The sequence below is a fragment of the Xyrauchen texanus genome, chromosome 35 (assembly GCF_025860055.1).
Source record: "Xyrauchen texanus isolate HMW12.3.18 chromosome 35, RBS_HiC_50CHRs, whole genome shotgun sequence".
Taxonomy (NCBI): domain Eukaryota; kingdom Metazoa; phylum Chordata; class Actinopteri; order Cypriniformes; family Catostomidae; genus Xyrauchen; species Xyrauchen texanus.
The window spans coordinates 7,388,799-7,408,918 of NC_068310.1; the positions used below are offsets into that span (position 1 = coordinate 7,388,799).

At 37.1% G+C, this 20,120-nt stretch overlaps 1 protein-coding gene across 3 annotated transcripts in view; it reads right to left on the reverse strand.

Moving 5' to 3' along the window:
- LOC127628940 (ankyrin repeat and SAM domain-containing protein 1A-like) overlaps window positions 1-20,120 on the reverse strand; it is a 161,595-nt gene that overhangs the window by 107,564 nt on the left and 33,911 nt on the right. The gene's annotated exons all lie outside the window — the stretch shown is intronic.

Genomic DNA, 20,120 nt, shown 5'->3' on the forward strand with positions numbered 1-20,120 from the left:
TTTTTTATGAGCTTTAATATTCGAATACCAAATTATTGATGAATGCCCATCCCTACTACACAGTACATCTTAATATAGGAAGATAAAGTAATATCCTTCAACTAAATCTGACATGTTTCACCAAAAGGGCATCTCCGGCCCATTGAGCTCTGCATTGTGATTGCGCCATGGCAACTGGCAAGCGTTGCAGCCAGGATGGAGGAGACTGGCGGTGGGAGGATGCTCTCAATGAGGCCTCACCACGGCATTGTTGTTTTACACAATGGCTATTTTCTACCCCACAAAAATACAAACCCTTATGGCGTTATTTCCCTGTCAAATGTCGAGAGCGCATTATTGTAGCGCGAAAGTACATTAATGTTATGCGCGAGCGCGAATCCCTCTGCTCGCGCATGGAATATAATGCGCCGAGCGCGAATCCCTCTGCTCGCATGGAACTGGGCGCGGCTCTCAGATACACGCTGTTCTTGAAAGAATTTTCTCTCGCTCGCTCAGAGAATATGCCTGCACTTAAAGCGTGTTCATTGCAATCGCGAATCTCTCCTCTTAAGCTTAAAGTAAGCGTGTTTGTGCTTAGACTGTGTCCCGTGCGTTCGCGCATGCCCAAGTACTCTTCTCTTCGATTTCTTTCTCTTTGCTCTTGGCATAAACGCTGTCAAAGCGGCAACAACCAATCAGAAAAGGCTTCAACGACTGACCAATGAAAACGCGACATCGTACATGGAATCTTATTGGTTGATATTGAACCGCACATGTTCATGTGTTCAATCAAGACGATTCAATTCAATCAAGACGAGCCGAGATGGATCCGCAGAATCGACGATCTCAGGTAAACAGTTTTATTTGTTTTGATGTTAAATTTGTCAAATGTATCTTAGAAATGTCTGGGAAGAGGGCGATTGGATTATTTTACATATAAATGACCTAGACTGTCAACCACATTCATACTGCAGGCGCTATGCCCATTGTAGTGAGATTTTTGAGCCAAATAGATTTGAAAGCCGATTCCAAAAGGCAAAAATAATATTTTACGTCTGATAATTAACATTTAAAGCCCTGTTTTAAGATCGTTTCTGATGAAATAGAACGGTTAAGATTGAAAGATTGGTTAGGGTTAGACCACTAGGAGGCCTTCTGGCCCATATATATCTAGCGTCTCATATTGACGCGTTGGTTTTATGACGCCTTGGTCCAAATTTTAATCTTAACCGTTCTATTTCATCAGAAACGATCTTAAAACAGGGCTTTAAGTGTAAAATACCGAACTTGTCCTTTAATCAAAATGCCTCTGATTGGCCAAACTGCATTAATTAAGCTCAACAGAAAGTGGGTGATTGATTAACGTAACACTCAACGCTGCAATCCGCGATAAAGAAAATCTATTGCAGATGACACTTTTCATTTCACATCACTTCATTCGTGACAGCCATAATAGATATAGGACTAGCATAATTTTACGGGGGCATGTTGCCACCTTATCTCTCCCCCAAGTCTTTTTTCAGATTTTAATTTAGCAGTTGATCTCGCTCACGTACTTAATGTTTAATCACTGGTGTGATTGCACGAGACAATGTGTTAATTATCAGACGTAAAATATTATTTTTGCCTTTTGGAATCGGCTTTCAAATCTATTTGGCTCAAAAATCTCACTACAATGGGCATAGCGCCTGTAGTATGAATGTGGTTGACAGTCTAGGTCATTTATATGTAAAATAATCCAATCGCCCTCTTCCCAGACATTTCTAAGATACATTTGACATATTTAACATCAAAACAAATAAAACTGTTTACCTGAGATCGTCGATTCTGCGGATCCATCTCGGCTCGTCTTGATTGAATTGAATCGTCTTGATTGAACACATGAACATGTGCGGTTCAATATCAACCAATAAGATTCCATGTACGATGTCGCGTTTTCATTGGTCAGTCGTTGAAGCCTTTTCTGATTGGTTGTTGCCGTTTTGACAGCGTTTATGCCAAGAGCAAAGAGAAAGAAATCGAAGAGAAGAGTACTTGGGCATGCGCGAACGCACGGGACACAGTGTAAGCACAAACACGCTTACTTTAAGCGAAGAGGAGAGATTCGCGATTGCAATGAACACGTTTTAAGTGCAGGCATATTCTCTGAGCGAGCGCAGAGAAAATTCTTTCAAGAGCAGCGTGTATCTGAGAGCGCGCGCCCAGTTCCCGCGCGCGAGCAGAGGGATTCGCGCTCGGCGCATTATATTCCGCGCGCGAGCAGAGGGATTCGCGCTCGCGCATAACATTAATGTACTTTCGCGCTACAATAATGCGCTCTCGACATTTGACAGGGAAATAACGCCATAAACCCTCATAAAAAGTCCACAACGCCACCAAACCACATGTAAAAAAGATGCTTTGATACTATTCAGGAAGAACAATGGTTGCTCAACCCAGAGTGTGGAATGAAGAAAAGGTGACAGAGAGAAAGAGAAACGTCGACACATCATGCTCTGCAGTAAAGTGAAATTCTTTGAGTAGTTCTTGTGCACTTTGGAGACTGTGGGAAATGTTGGAGGGTGGAGAAAGATCATGTGACAGACAGGCCATCAGTCTATTACACAGATTGAGAAAACTCAAATGCATACAATGGGTTAAAAAAGTCTGAGAACATTAGTGAAAATTTTGAATTATATTATCAGTTTAACAAATTGAGTGAAAAACGACATAGAAAAGGTTACATTATGCATTTGGCAGATGCTTTTACCCAAAGCGACTTAAAGTGCACTTATTACAGGGACAATCCCCCCGGAGCAACCTGGAGTTAAGTGCCTTGCTCAAGGACACAATGGTGGTGGCTGTGGGGATCGAACCAGCAACCTTCTGATTAACAGTTATGTGCTTTAGCCCACTACATCACCACCACTCCACATGAATTTCAGAAAAAGTGGGCAGACACTGTTGCGATCTATTGTTTTCAAAGAGGTATCCTCCCAAATATGTTAATTTCTATAGTGAAATAGTATATATAAACAATTTCAGTCAGGATTTACACCTCATCACTGTACAGAGACTGCACTTATCAGAGTTACAAATGACTTGCTCTTATCATCTGATCACGGCTGCATTTCACTTCTAGTGCTTTTAGATCTTATGCTGCATTCGACATGATAGATCACAACATTCTGTTGAATAGGCTAGAGAATTATGTTGGCATTTATGGAGTTGCATTAGCATGGTTTAGGTCCTATTTAGCAGACAGCTACCACTCTGTCTATGTAAATGAGGAATTGTCATTGGCATATTTCTTAGAATATCAAAATCCACAAAAGGGGGTATATCCTTTTCATATTTGGCTCCTAAACAATGGATTGTTTCCCTAACACTGTTCGAGATGCAGACACACTCACTCAGTTTAATCTAGACTAAACAATCATCAATTTAGCCAGGCATACACCTAATTTATCCTTCAACTCACAATTAGGCTGCTTTAGTTAGGTTTGCCGGAAAAAGAAACATTGATCGTGATCTATAACTCTGCAATAAATTGAACTGGATCCATGCAATTATTATTCTACTCATTTCCCCGGTCTCAACCTCTGGACTCCTATACTGAGGTCACCAGAACATGCTGGAACCAGCTCAATTGCTGCTTCTTGTTGGACTCCACTGCTACATGTCACTGTTTGATGATAACTAATAGCAGTCTATTATGATGGACATCATAGGATGAACTGATAAGACATGGGATACTTCCTATTCCATTGCCTGAACCTTGAACTTAGGATAGACTACACCGAAATTACCGGCCAGGTTGAACTGCGATGCACCTCACTGATCTCTGCCTACATCACCTCGGCCTATAATGATGGACTACACTCTAGAAATGGAATACATAGACTATCAATTAATTCCCAATAAAAGCCTTCATCAGCCAACTAACAAGGACAATTGCATCTATATGAACTTCTGCAGTTAATCCAGGATGGACAAAGATATTAGTCATAAATCTTACAGTTCATACAATATCTTTGTTTAAACACTGGCCATTAACACTTACTTAGATTAATCATTTTAAACCATGACTTTAACTATACATAAGCAATATAGGCATTATATTCATGATGTTAGCCAGAGGGGAACTGGCCCCTGCAGTGAGTCTGGTTTCTCCCAAGGTTATTTTTCTCCATTAACCAACTGGGGTTTATAAATACAATTATTTTTTAAATATTTTTTAATGACTTGTTTTTAAACACAATTCAGTGTCATATTTTATCAAACTATTCAATGATGACTATAAGACTTTATAGATATTACGGTTTCATTTTCGGTTAATGCAGGATTTTCTGTAAAGCTGCTTTGAAACGATGTGTGTTGTGAAAGGCACTATACAATTCCTGCTAAAGAACAACACTACCCATGAGCCTGAGAAAGATCCACCAATCAGACAATTGCAGCAAACAAAGAGCACCAAAGAGTTCTGCAGTGACCGCCCACTTCTATGATACTGTGAATGATGACATATGTTGTAAACATTGGTTGGACAAAGATGTAGCCCCACCCCAAACTTACTCATGTTGTTATGTCTAACTGGCTGGGATGCACTGCTTTAATAGCACCAGGATGTTTACACTATTCGGTGGCATCAACCTACCAATGGCTGTGTGATTTCTGCACCACTAGCCAAAAATAAATATATTGTTTTCAAAAATCTTTCCGAAATACAATCCCTGTCTTCTTTTGGTCAAACAAACAGATAGTCCCAGAACACCCCCCAACTCATGCCATTAGTCCTTGTTGTTGTCTTGAACGAATAAAAACTGTTTAAAACAAAGACGAATTGTTGAAGTGCCATAAAGACTCAGAGTTTACAATTTTCAAAAAAATGTACCTATGCCTGGCTTCTTATAGTTGTGTCTGCATATTAACCAGGGATAAAAAAAAGTATTTTAACAGAAAAAGTTACACAATTTTCATCTTTAAATAGGGAGAACATATTTTAAAACCAAAAATTACACAGATCACCTTTAATGACAGCATGCACTCAAGCTGGTAAGGACTCCACACATTTGTGCAAATCCCAATGATCCATGTTATCCCAGCATGATTTGAGAATGTTCCAAAGCACATAAATCTGACATTTTGTACAAAATTAACATGGTCTGTCATAAATTTGCTTACATTTGATTGGTGGCCCCAAAATATTTCTTATTACTTTGCATCATAATGTTTCTTTGCTGTAAATTTTCAAGATCCTAAAACGTTCTTTTTTCAGGTTAGAAAATCCCAGATTGATATTCAATGTGGTATCAACCTTTAGGACCCCACTTTATATTTCCAAAGTGTAAAATGAAAAGACCTTAATTGATGAAGCATAGAAACAGCATAGCTTGACACCAAGACATCTGTCACCTCATAACCTTGCTGCATATTTCCTTTTGCATGTGAAAAGATCTCCCCATCTGAATACATTAGGAGAAAAGAAGAGAGAGAGAGAGAGAGAGAGAGAGAGAGAGAGAGAGAGAGAGAGAGAAGAATGCTTGAGTTGGCACAAAGGCCCAAAGCTTCAGTCAGCTTCAGCCCCACTGAGCGCATCTCTGCCTAGAAGCCAGCAGGGGAAGAGCCATTCATAACACAGATTAAAATAATGAAGAGACAGAGAGAGGCTTCTTACATAACCACTCTCATAATGTCAACATTTAAGCCATTACAGAAAAGGCAAGCATGTGGTAAAACCCTGGATGTTGCTTTCAGTGATAGGGAAGCGACTTTGAAACTGCAGTACTCAATTGAAAGTAGATAAACTAGTCCACTTTTAAAAAGTAGTTTGCTACACTGCAAATTACTAACAAACAGTCACAAACTACACAAGCTATTTAGGGAGCTTTTTAGCTACAAAACTAGATGATACAAATAGATGATATTAATCATGTTTAAAATAAGAGTTAGTTTGACAAGATGTACGGCAATGTGCAATACTATGTGTAGTCCTACGTTTTAGTGCTTTGTCACACAACACACCACTACTCATGGCAAAAAAGTAGCTTATTACTGGAAAGGCTACTCTCTGAATTACGAAAAACTACTAAACTACTGTCACACAACTGAAAAATATAGTCATGGTAGAAGTTCTTCTTTACATTAACACTGAATGGTTTTGCATCTTAGGTTAGGCCAACATTAAGTATAAAAGAAAGAAAACGAGTTACAAGTGACCTGAGATACAAGGCATGACACATGATAAACATCTGCAAGGCCTCAAGAAACCCTTGCAATAAGCCTCAACTCAAGTGCATGAGTCACCAGCACTAGAGGATCAACTTCATCCTCTTACAGTCCTTCAAAGATGAACCAAACACAAAACAGAGTGAAAAAAGGATGGAGGAAAGAAATAAAAAAACAACACACTCAATGAGGGAATGGAGGTGGAGGGACAGTAGTCTGTGTGAATGTAAACAGCTTTAAGAATTTGGCAGTAAAAAAAAAAAGCTAATCTTTACTTTCCCAGAGGGGGTATCTGCTTGAAGGCTAGGGTTTGAGAGAGATTGGCCAGCTGTAATTTGGTGTCACTTAAAACTATGGAAGGAGTGAAAAATGGAGCTGAATAGGAAACAAAAGGCCAAAATTTGTCTTTTCACTATTCTGATCTGAAAATGGGAGAAATCCATATCTGAGGGTGTTTGCAAACTAGAGAAAAGTCAAGCAGAGAGTCTGATCAACAGGAATGTGTGAGGTGCATTTTGAGAGTGTGGAACGAGCAGGGACAATTAAAAAACAAGCAACAATTCAGCTAATAGGATTTCTTAACTCACTGAATGCCTGGTCAACGGATATTCGCATTGGTCAACAGATGAATCCATCAGATTGCACTGATGAAAAGTTGGGAAATTTCAACATTTGCTGCACATGACGAGGTGTCAATTTCACAAACCCTTGCATTTTTCCTTTACATCATTGTGACACACCATCCCCATTGAAATCAATGGATCTGCAGCTTTCTCTGATGCAGTGTGAACTTGTGTGGAGGAACCCTGAGGAGACAGAGCAATTTTCCAGGCAATTCAAATGGATCATTTCCTTTTGCTTGTTTAAACTGGTCTCAACACCTGACTAAGCTTGTGTATAGCTGGTCAGCCGGCTAATTACCCCCATCTTAAACAAGCCTAAGGTGGGTAGTTGGCATCCTAGCCTAGTGAATCTGGTTTGGCTGGCCTGTTTTGATGATTTCAATTGTTAGCTGGAAGTAAACTAGGTGAACACGTTTGGCTAGCTAGGCTGGGAAACCAGTTTAAACCAGCACACCAAAAAAATAAATAATTGCTGACAGCTAATAAAATGCTGTAATTCAATTTAATAATGGCAAATTAAATGCACACAAAATGCACACATTATTTAGTCAAGTCATTTTTATTAGTATAGCGCTTTTCACAACGCGTCATCGTTTCAAAGCAGCTTAACAGAAAATCCTGCATTAACAAAAAATTTAACTGTAATATCTATTAAGTCTTAGTGATCATTGTGTAGTTTGAATAAATAGTATTGTAAATTGTGTCTAAAAATGTAATAAATAATAATTGTATTTATAACCCCAGTGAGCAAGCCGAAGGTGACTGTGTCAAAGAACACAAAACTCCATAAGATGTTGGTTAATGGAGGAAAATAACATTGGGAGAAACCAGACTCACTGTGGGGGACAGTTCCCCTCTGGCTATACAACATGAATACAATGCCAATATTAGTTTTTGTATGCAATGTAAGTCATGGTTTTAAATTTGTAAGCGTTAAGGTCCATTGCTTTTTTATATATACATTTTTATTTTTTTTTTCACTTTAAGATTAATGACTAAAATCTTGGAAGTCCATCCTGGATTAACTGCAGAAGTTTACTAAGATGCATTGTCTTTTGTTAGTTGGCTGATGAAGGGTTTTATTGGGAATTAATTGATAGTTTATGTATTCCATATCAAGAGTGTAGTCCATCATTAGGCCGAGGTGATGCAGGCAGAGATAAAAGATGAGGTGTATTGCAGTACAACCTGCAGGTCGTTTCGGTGAGGTCCATCCTAAGGTTCAGGCAGTGGTATATTTGGTATCCGATTTCTTACAGTTGGAGTTGGCATCAGTTCATCCTCTGAAGTCAAAAGACTGAAAAAGAAGTGATGTTTGGTTGGCACCAGCTGTAGTTTGTCATCATATTTCAGTGACACATAGAAGTGGAGTCTGACACCAAGTAGGAACGGAGCTGGATCTGGCTGACTCTGGTAACATCGGGATATGAATCCCAAGGTTGAGACAGGGAAACAAATAGAATAATATTAGCGTAGATGCCATTAAACTTATACAGATTTAATTCCTGCTTGTTTTTTAACTGTCTATGCTCATTCCACACTCTCAAAATGTACCTCACACATTCCTGTACATCAAGTCAAGTCATTTACACAAAACTGAAAAAACTAATTAAAAAAAGAACTTTGACAGAAATGTGACCAAAACAAAAATAATTAATCTCTTGCAAAGGATTTTGCTAGATTTTGGAACAGACAAAAGGGACTGCTAATGCTTCATTTAATCGTTGAAGCAGATCAATGCCGATCATCTCAAAATGACCAAATATCAACAGATTAAACCGCAAGCCAGATATATCAGACTATCATTAAACAAAATGGCAGAACTGAACTGTGGCCATAATCATTTGTGTATGATCCAAACACAGAATCTGGAGCAAACCACTAAGATTATTCACAAACACAGTCATACTGGATATCTGTAAATGTATACCAATATCCTACTAAAGTGACACAATAGGGAAGCAGATAAAAGGGAGGAAACAGGTGAGGCCACATCTAGCACAAATCACAGATCTCTTCTTGAGCCAATTAGTGGTGTGGCATCACAATGCTGGGGATTATCGGTGTCCCACAGCACAATGCCAATAGGATTCTGATACATGGTGCCCATTGAAGTTCAATTAAGTACACTGAACCCTGGAGCCTAGACAATGAATAGTAAACTACTCTGTGATGATTTCTCAACAAATTGTGCAGATTGCACAACAAATGAATTGCTCTGCTGGAATGATGCTTTTTAATTAATCAAGTTGAACTTATTAGTAAATCAGACTGAATTGTATACAAAAGTCATCATTGAATGAATGAATGTACATTACATTTATATAGCGCTTTTTTTTTTTAAAGGGTCTACTTTTATTTGTGTACACTCACAATAACAACAAAACTTTGTGCATTTGTAAAATAAAGAAAATAAAAAGGGTGAGCTATCAGACGTCTCTTGTGTTCACAAGCATATTTCTGAAACACATCACAAAAATGAATTGAAACTCCCCAAATATTTATCACACAAACATGAAACATATGTCTAAAGAAAGCTTAACATGTCTAAAAACAATTCAAATTTAAAACAAATCTTCTCCTGCAATGTAATCTGTATGAAACAAAACGTTGTACAATTTTTCCTGGCTCAGCTAATTATCTCTAATGTGATCAAACCCACGGGCAGAGGGTGCCATTCATACGCTAATGTGCTGAGGCGATCAATGTAAATGGTGAAAATATAATGCGCCTTAAATACAAAGTTCATTCACTTGCATTTGGAAGACTGCACGATACACAGGTGAGAAAGCTCCTGGATAGTGAGGAAGATTTAACATTTTCCTCAGAAGAAGAGTGTATTTTGTGTATTTTGAATAGAGACTTGATCCAGCCTAGGATACAATTTCGGACGAGTAAGTAATTTAGTTTTAATTAGTTGACATGCTATTTTATATAAACATGTACATATTTTACTAGTGGGACTGTTTCCAGACTTGCCAGCCAGGATTCAGAGTATTGACATTTGAAATATGTCCTAATAAGCAAGTTTTAGTTACATTTAAATGCTTTTTTGGCTAAAGCAGGTATTTAAATTGTATGCTGTGTGATATAAATATGATATGTAATATGATATAAAAATAATATGAATGTTTAGATTATATTTTATATTAAGTTCAATTTGTATATTGTTTTGTATTGTTTTGAATGAGGGATCAGGATGGTCTTCACATAATTTTGTAGCAAAACTCTAGGCTACAAGATCCAGTTCTCAAAAGTCAAATGTTTAGTATGTTTAGTATGTGTTATATGACCTTATTTCAGTGACATAACATTTTTGTTTTTTCAAAAACCATGCATAAACGTTATTTAAAAAAAAAATACAAACATGTACACACATGTTGCTCACATATTATTGTAGCCAAGTTTGTGCTGAATACAGTGTTATCCGACTTTAGCCATTAATACCTGAAAAAAGCACAAATGTAAAGGCATGTCCAAACTTCTCCAGGACGCAAAACACCCTCAGACCCAAGAGGGTTAAATTAAAAACAAGACAAAAACAATTGATAACAATAGGTTTAGTTTTTTTTTTTTTACAGTGAATTTCTTTACTGAATTAAACTTAATAAAAGGTATTTTTTCCCCTTTAATTCAGTGAATGTCATTTAGACGTATTTCCTTATTGTTAGTAAGCATATATCCACTAATGTCTGTTCAATGATGTTGCAGCCAGCGCTGCACAATTAATAGTATTTTTATCGTGATCACGATTTCTGCCTCTCACAGTTAATCAAGCATAATCCTCTGTGATATTAGTGAGCTAGCAAACAGAAATTATCAGCCAGCTAAAGTTACAAATATTTTTAATAGGCTGTGTCTAAAGATGATAGGTCAAATCACAAGTGCTTTTGAGCATATTTTCACCTCACCTGACCAATAGAGTTCTCTTTAGATGTTCACCACTGACCAATCACTTTTCAGTTTTGAGCACCCACTGACATACGAAAACGCAAATGTAATATCGCTTTGATTGACACAAGGCTCGCATCAGAAAGCTGCAACATGCTGCCTTTGGAGACTTTGTGGAGGTAGGATGAAAATCTGGTGCCTTTCCAACTGTTCTGAGACCAGTCATTCAACAAATCTGTCTGTTCAGCCATTAACTGATTACGCAGCAAGTCGGCTGAATAAACTTTGGTTGCAGTGCGGTGTCACGGTGCTCAATAGCAATGAATTCCATCTCATGCTCTCATTATACGATGGCAGCTGTGCTCTGAGTTTGGTTCGGTTTGTGCGCTAAAAAGCCCTCCAGATTTACCTCATTGCACATCTGCGTAATTTCAGGTATGTTTCGCCATTACAAGTATCTAAAAAATCTAAAGTAATCCCATGGCACCAAGTTTTTGGTTTTGTGGGTCGCAGAGTAGATGAGAACATTTCATCAAGTTTGGAAGGAGGACCAAAGCATGCCAAAACTGTTGTCAACAAAAATACACACACTTCCTCCATTTTTATTTTTACAAAATAAAAGGCTTGATACATTATTAATTATTACAGAAATGTATTACTACTGTTTATTGCAATAATAATAATAATAATAATAATAATAATAAGTAAATATTTTTTTAAAAGAAAACAAAATGTGAAGACCCTTAAATTGGAAGTAAAGCATGGGCACAAAATGACTACATTTTGGTCCAAAAAATTATAATTTACTTGTTTGTAGTTTTAACTAGTGCCGACCGATATATCGGTATCGGCATACATGTTAACGATATATGTGCAGATATGAAAAAATTAATGTCAGAACATATAATGCCGGAAAAAAAAAATGCTTTAGAATTGGTGCCATTACGTAGTTTGTCCAGTAGAGCGTGCTCCTACTCCATTGTTTACAGAGCTGAGCTGAAGGTGGCCATGTAGACAGGGCGGAGTTAAGCAGTGTCTTCTCGGTAAGTTGCTAACTAGTTTATTAAATATATTTACATTTATGCATTTGGGAGACGCTTTTATCCAAAGATACTTACAGTGCACTTATTACAGGGAAAATCCCCACGGAGCAACCTGGAGTTAAGGGACAATGGTGGTGGCTGTGGGGATCGAACCAACAACCTTCTGCTTACCAGTTCAGTGCTTTAGCCCACTTTCATTTAATTTTCCCTTTTCAATATAACTAATATGTTAACCCTGTCCTGAAAACCATGTCACTCATGTCTGTTTGCTGTTAGCCAGCTATAGGTTGTCAGTGCAGGAAGTAATGTAGAATATTGAAAGGTAAACATCAGAGCATCTTTTGCAGCTCAGTAGATAACAGTGCGGTGATGTATTGTGTCTGTTGAGAGATGATTTCATGCTACGTTTTATCTAGTTGGTGAGATGCAATGCTGATCCATCTTTTTACTCTCCGTGACAACGAGCTTATAGCTAACTAGCTAACCACATAGCTACTTTCATACCTTGTCAGCTGAGTGGAAGCTAATGTGTAAACATGTATTCACCAAACGGTTTTGTTCAGGATTTACAGTTTGGTATCCCCTTCAACCAAACGATTCCAGTCATTCCATTTATAAAATGTAATATTTAAAGTCTTGTTTTCCACCGTTGAAAGTTTCCCCTGAATTTGTATAGCAGAATATAGTGGAACACCACTGCTGCAGTTTTTCTCTTATCTCGGCAGGTGCAAAACCTGCCAATAATTGACTGGCAGTATTAATATAGTCAGCATTTGACTGATACTAAACAGTACTGATGTTTAAATAGCTATTTATTTTATTTGAATTTATTCTTTATTGTTAAATGGTCAGCAACTGACTGATACTAAACATACAGTACTTATGTTTTTTAAGCTATTTATTGTATTTTTTTATTCTTTATTTTCTCAGTGTTAATTTCTAAAATTTGTTGAAAATTTATAATAACAATGTAAAATATTCTTTGATAAAAATATTTGTTTAAGAAAGCAGACTTCGGAGTACCTTTGAATAGTCATATCGGTGAACAATCCACATATAAAAGGTCTGTTTTCATTCCAGCGTAAATTAACTATATCGGCCATCATAACGGTAATCTGTGAATTTTACGGTAATCAGTCCAAAAAAAAAAAAAAAAAAAAAAAGTTTAGTTCAATACATTTAGTTTTACATATATATATATATATATATATATATATATATATTTAAATAAATAAATATATAGAACTGGATCACTGATGCAACTGAAAGCAGGAGGTGAAGCCACCGGAAGTGTTCAAGATGCATTCATGTTATGCCCAAACTTTCACAGAGGCAATGACTGACAGGTGAAAATGCCCCATTTATGGATTATATTTGTTACAAGGGGGAAGATATACATGAATCACAATGTCAGAGCATCAACCTGCCCCGGTATTCAGCCTATCAGTACAGCGCAATGATCACCAAAAGGAAGCGGCAAAAATGTCTGTAAAAAGTTGTAATGTAAGTGTGGTAAAGTGACTCTACGTCCTTGCCCCCAAAATTGACTTTTTTAAAAGTCAGACCGGGATTTCTTAAATCGACCTTAAATGTCCTGGATTTGCTTGTATTCATATTGATGTGCTCTATTGCCATTTAAACCTACCATATCAGTTTAAATTTAGCCCTCTTTGTTTGCGTGTCTCCCACCCTCTCTGCACACCCGCTGCAAGTGTGATAGTGGGAGAGAGAGGGAGTAAGCGCTTATTCAGGTGACCGCGAGAAAAAGGCACTTTTTGATGAAAACCTAAAACAAGTAACACTTCGATGTTCATAATAAATAATTCTGAAAATGTCTAAGTTTCAGTGAACTCGTTTACATTCAGTTGATCTATTCACTGATGAAATTTGTTAGAGATGGAGAAATAGAGTTTTATATAAATTTCTTGCTCAAGCTTTCAAGAAACAAAAAAAATACAGATTTTAAATACATAATTAATTACATGTGTAGGACGTTTGCCTTGTAGGGATGTACAGATTTCAGATATAAAATCGGTGATTGAAAGACTAATGTTTACTCGTTATAAGATGGTTTCCTATTAAGTCAATAGGGACACTGGAATGTTTGGGCAAAGCAATACGGCGTCACTGTTATGACGTCATGAGAATCCAGTTCTATACATATACAATATACAATTAATTTAAAAAATCTGATTCTAGAATTTTTAAACATCAGTTGCAGGGCTGAAGCCCCCTATTGGGATGCAAGGTGGCGCGGTTTAAAAACATATAATACTCAAACTGTATGATTTTCATGGCTTTAAGTTCTGTCAGCAGTTCTTGGACATGTATTTTTCTGCCAATGCGAATGGAACACCATAACAAAATACTTTGAAAATGTTTCCTGCAACGCAATTCAGCACCAGTGCTGCCCCGCGACTGAATCTACAGAATGCAAACTACAGCCCTACCAGTGTGGTCTGATTCCCGAACAAATATATAATGAGCCGGGAAGGTGTTATAATTTTTTGGTTTGTTTAGAATGTATTTAATATATAGTTAAAGACAAGTTATTGGATTACATTTATCACACCGGCGGCTCGCTAATTTGTTCCACCACAGTTTCAGAATGAACCGAAAATATTGTTATACTCATAATAACATAAGATCTCTAACATTGTGTTTTGCGCTGTTGCTTCAGCAAAGCATCTCTCACTCCCAGACAGTCAGCATTTTTAATTATATTATTTTTTTATAAAATAACAGTCACATGCTCTGTGCCCAACAGTACAAATAAGAGGCGCCTCTCTGCAGTCATCTTCACATACACACAAGCAGGTACACACACAAATGCAACACACACTACTAATGCTTGATTTTTATGTATCTCCATCTGTAGAGCAACAGATCAGTGTGTTGAGTGTATTAACAGCTGTGAACTCAAATTTACTCTCTCTGTTGCAGCTCGAAGATTTTAGCTTGTGAGTCATGGGAAGTTTGATATCACGAACCCTACACAAACAGGAAGAACTTCAAAAGATATTTCAAAATAAAAGTCCAGCTGAAATGAGAGCTCCATTCAACTGATTGCATGAATTTGAAGACATTACGACAGAACAATATTACTACTGTATAAAAGTGTAATATTCAAAGCAGCCGCAATAATACTCATAGTAACAATAATATAATATTAAATGGTTATATTATAATAGTAATATTATCTGTAAGCAATATCACAAAAGCAAGTGTACTGAATATCAGCATGTTGTGATTCATCCATGGCAGCCTTTCGCCTCAGGAAATCAGATTTTGTTCATTTTTTTCTACCAAAAATACCTACCTACCTACCAACATACATACATACATACATACAACACTATATTAGTATCGAGGTACCAGGGCTGGTATCATACAAAGACTAAATTTGGTATCGAAGCAACCCTATTACACACACATTCAAACAAATGGTTACATGTCACATTCTAAAATATACTCCCAAAAGTATTCTAGAAAAAAAGAATGAGAGTTAATCCCTGAATTCAAGGGGTGGCTGTAGCCCAATGTGGGCAATGACACACAAGATTACTGTCTTTACAGTCCCTGACTAAAAAGGAACATCCTTGTTGTTTGTTACCATCTTGATTAAATTACTACAAGGGCACAACATTATTTACAAGAGCACAAAGTTCTTCACAGATCTAGCCTCATAATTTTGACTCAAAGTGCACCAGATTGATGCATTTAACACTGAAATGTAGCCTAAACAATTTTCTTATCCCCCAAGAGGGTCCGAGGTCCACCAAACACAGTCTCACAAAATCCTGTAGGAAACATTGAAAAAGCCTTTGAAAAGTCTGCAGGGAAAAAAAATAAAATTGTAAAAATTGTATTTAATTTATCACTGATTTGTCATATCTGATCTGTTAAAATAAAAAAAATTAAATCTGAAATATAAAGAGAATCAAACAAAATCACAAGAAAGGTGTAGCTAAATCTGTAAGAAAGTAGCTCAGTGGATTAAATGACTTTTGAAAGGTGTGAGACTCTGGTCAGTCCAACATGAATGCACAAACATGTTACTAATGACAGCATCAGACAGAATAAGAAACATCAGTGTGTCATTCCGAGTGGGACAACAACATCTGTGCACGTGGAAGCTAGGAACTGGTGACACAATTACTAATGCTTGTGCCAGACGGGAGAAACCAGATGGAGTGCAGCAAACTCAAACCACATTTATGAAAGGGTGACTATCTTTGGAATATACAGAATTTTAAATTAACATGAAATCAAAATTGACAACATTTCCTTTCTTAATGAGTGTTTCTGGTCTTATTATGAATGATTCATCTGTGCATGTTATTCCAAAAACTTTGACTTTGTAATATTATCAAAATGTAGTAACTTTTTGACTGATGTTACAAAGCCCACTTATTTTTCAACCATTCCCCTGTAACCATATCGCATACAGAAACTACTTTTCAAAATCCAATCAATTCCTAACTCCTCAAGTCCCAACCTACATCTTTCTTGAATCTCCTGTTTCACTCTAAAATACATCACATTATGGATGTAAAATTAGTTGTGAATGGTGTTTCATATTTACATTAGAATTACACCAGACTTTGTGCATGTCCTGATATTTTAAATCTTGTTCACCCTACATGATCATTCGTTCAATGCACTTTAGAATGACCCAAGGTGCTAGTCTGATAGACATAATTTTGTGAGAAGCAAACGACCCACTTCTGGAAATAGCATGCTTCTTTTCCAGTTTGGCTGCTGGAAACAAAGTATGCATCACAGTGCAAAAGACTCAAACAAAATGTTACGCACATAATCACAGGGTTAAGATGACCTCTTATCCTTAACACAAGTCCTGACACAATTGAACAACCAACAATGTACAACCAAAACACAGGAAAGCAAATACACATATATAATATCAAAATTAAAGAGGAATTAAACCAAAACAATTCTGAAAATTGAAACAATTTTCATGTAATATTCACCCTTTTTTTGCCAATGTGTGAACGGCTTGTAAAGCAACATAAAAAATGAGTAGTTCCTGTACTTTATAAGTTGCCTATTAAAGCCTGTAGTCAAATTTTCATGTAAAGGGAGCGTGTCGCTTTTGCCGGGAAAATCCAAAAGATGTGACGTTTATGCGCGCTCCGAGAGCTTTGCCTCAATGCTTCTCCTCTGCTATTCAACAGCGACAACAAACTGCAACACTAGGTAATGTTATCTTAGAGATGGAATCCAACAAACAGCCGGCTCCAATCACAACACCGACTCCTACACAAACTCGGAGTAATCCAAAAAAACATTTATCTACTGAATTCCATCTGGCCAAGCGAGAACGTGATCATGATAGAGTAAAAACTACAGTGAACATCGGCAGGGCATTTGATTCCTGGAGGGTTTTGGGGATCAAAACCGACCCGGAATTGGCATTCTTCTTATTGGACAGTAAGTTTACATAACTGCAAAGCATGTAAAATATAGTGCCATAATGATTGATCTGTGCAATTTTAGCTAACGTGATCTTGCCTGCTAATGCTAACGAATGGCAAGCTACCTTGATTCTTAACTTTCAAATAATTTCTGTACTGAAATGTGTCTACATATTTATAATGTACAGTCTATTTTATAAACCATTACAGTCATCATCCACCAAATGTATCTATTCAGCTATTGATAAAGCTGGCTGGCTAGCTAGCTAATGCCGTCATTGACTGCATTTATACGATAACCTATGTATCATACAAAGAAAAGTGATTACTTCAAACTACTCGCATGGTCAGACCTGTATCCACACTTTGTTTTATCGCTGTTCCTACACTGTAGAGTCAAATATAATATTCAGTCTCAAAGTTTGTAGTAAACCAATCAGAACTGTGTCATTTTAATTATGCTAACTCATCTGTCAGCATGATATCGGTGAATCACGTTCAGTCTCTTTGTACATTACATCATTGTTTTGGTCGATGCTGTCTTACATCCCTATGGAATGTGTGCACGAGCAACAGGTAGATGGCTGCAGTTCACTTAAGGGCCACAGGTGTCATTAATAACGAGGGTTTCTGAATCTTACATACTGCACCTTTACAAGGTAAAAAGTGCCACATTAATTTTAGTAAACACCAACCACTCTTTTATTCAACCTGTAACCTCAATAGAGAAAACCACAACATCTGAAAGATGGTAAGACAATAGAAAGACAGATAGATAGACAGACAGACAGAACGTGGACCTTTACAAACTAATTTAATAATCTCAACTGCTCCATCAGACACCATTTTAATCTTTTCACAAAATGCCAAACACACAGGATTTGGGGATATCAAAGGCAGTGAAGGCTTCATTTTGTCTGCCTTCAAAAAAGGACCAGATGGAGGCATCTCAGCAGAGGATGGTAAGCAAATATTGGATTCGAACATGCCTTGATGCCTTCCTACCTCTGAATACTGCCTGCAAAGATGTGATTTTTCAGCTTTTAGACACAGCAATAGACAGGCAGAGAACAGGATGCCAGCCAATTTGGAAACTTAAGGGCTGCACAGAACAAATATATACTATAGAGAACCCCAAAATTAGGATGTAAATATTCCGATATTTTCTTAATCGTCGTGGAAATTAACAATCAATTAATCGTTAACATTAATATCGCAAAAAGCACATGAGGACACCAAATAATATGTGCATGTAGTAGCTAATTGTTTAAATATAATTAACATTAATACAATTAAGGAATGCAAGCACTTGCATTTTCCTCTTAAAGTATTCTTAGTTCAGTGTATTTTAATACATTTAGGCTGTGTTAATGCAAATTTGTGAATTCTTTAATTACTGTTAATGAATTAGGCTACTGTTAAAAACAACTTGTATACAAGATATATCACTTATGCATATTTAAGTTCATTAAACCTTTACGTTGTGGCTCGTGGGATATTTCGGTCCTTTGGACTCATTTCTTTTTAAATTAAGTCAAATCATAACACACTATGTATATACAGTTCTTAGCATACCGTTTCCAAGGTGATGATGGTGAGATGTCAGCTGAATACACCTTTGTGCTTTTCTGGCGAACACTGATGTAATTGCAGGTTGGGATGAAACAAGATCAACAGTGCTTGTTGTCATGTACATCAAAACACTATCACGGTGTGTGCAGAAACATTAGTTCATTTTAAGAAAATGTATAGTAAACATTTATAATAATAAATACGGTTGTGCACGAGCAATCGACTAATCAAGTAATCATTCTGCACAGATTTGTTTGCTAGTCGAATATTAAAAAAACACAATAGTTTTTCACAAAATTGATTTTCCTGTGCACTTTGCCTGTTTAACACCAAAAGAGCATATTTAATAAAAAGAAATAACTCAATGATACAAATATGATAGCCTTTAAGCGCACTTTAAGTAATTTTTCAGTATTGGTTTCAATGTAAGCAGCTTTTGTTTTGTTTTTTCATTTTGTGAATAAAACAACAAACACATATCACTGTGGAGGCAGGGGTGTGGCAGAGCACCGTGCTGTTGGGAGTGAGGCCGGGGGAGATGAGTGGTGAATGATTTCCACCTGTTTTGTGTTTCAGTGAGGAGTGATGGGGGCTTTTAATGAGAGCAGACAGCAGCAGCAGCAGGAGGAGGAAAGAAAGAGAGAGAGAGCGCAAAAGAGAGAGTTCTGTGTTACGTAATTGCTTTGACAAAAAAAAAATGTCTTTGTTGTGCCAATAAAGCTCATTGAATTGAAATGAGAGAATGAGAGAGAGAGAGAGAGAGAGAGAGAGAGAGACACATCTGTGTGAGCAGTAATCTGGGGAAGATGTTCTGTAGTATCATCAACACAAGACTCGTTCACTTCCTTACCGAACACAAAGCCTTAAGCAAAAGTCAAACTGGATTCTTACCAAATTTTAGAACATCAGATCATATCTTCAACCTACATACCCTGATTGATAAATACATTAACCAAAACAAAACCAGAATATTTGAAGGCTTCGTAGATTTCCAGAATTCAATTTGGCACCAAGGTCTACTGTCTAAACTTTCAGAAATTGGTATGGGGGCAAAAAATACAACATCATAAAAACCATGTATTCAAACAATCAATGTGCAATCAAAATTGGCAATAAACAAACTGAGTTCTTCACTCGAGGGCGGGGTGTGAGACAGGGCTGCCCACTATCACCGACCCTCTTCAATATATACATTAATGAATTGGCGAAACTACTCCATCAATCCGCAGCTCCTGGCCTCACACTACATGACTCCACTATTATGTTCCTCCTGTACGCAGATGATCTGGTCCTGCTGTCTCCAACAGAAGAGGGTCTACAGCAGAACCTGGATATCCTGTATCAGTTCTGTCAGACCTGGGCCCTGACGA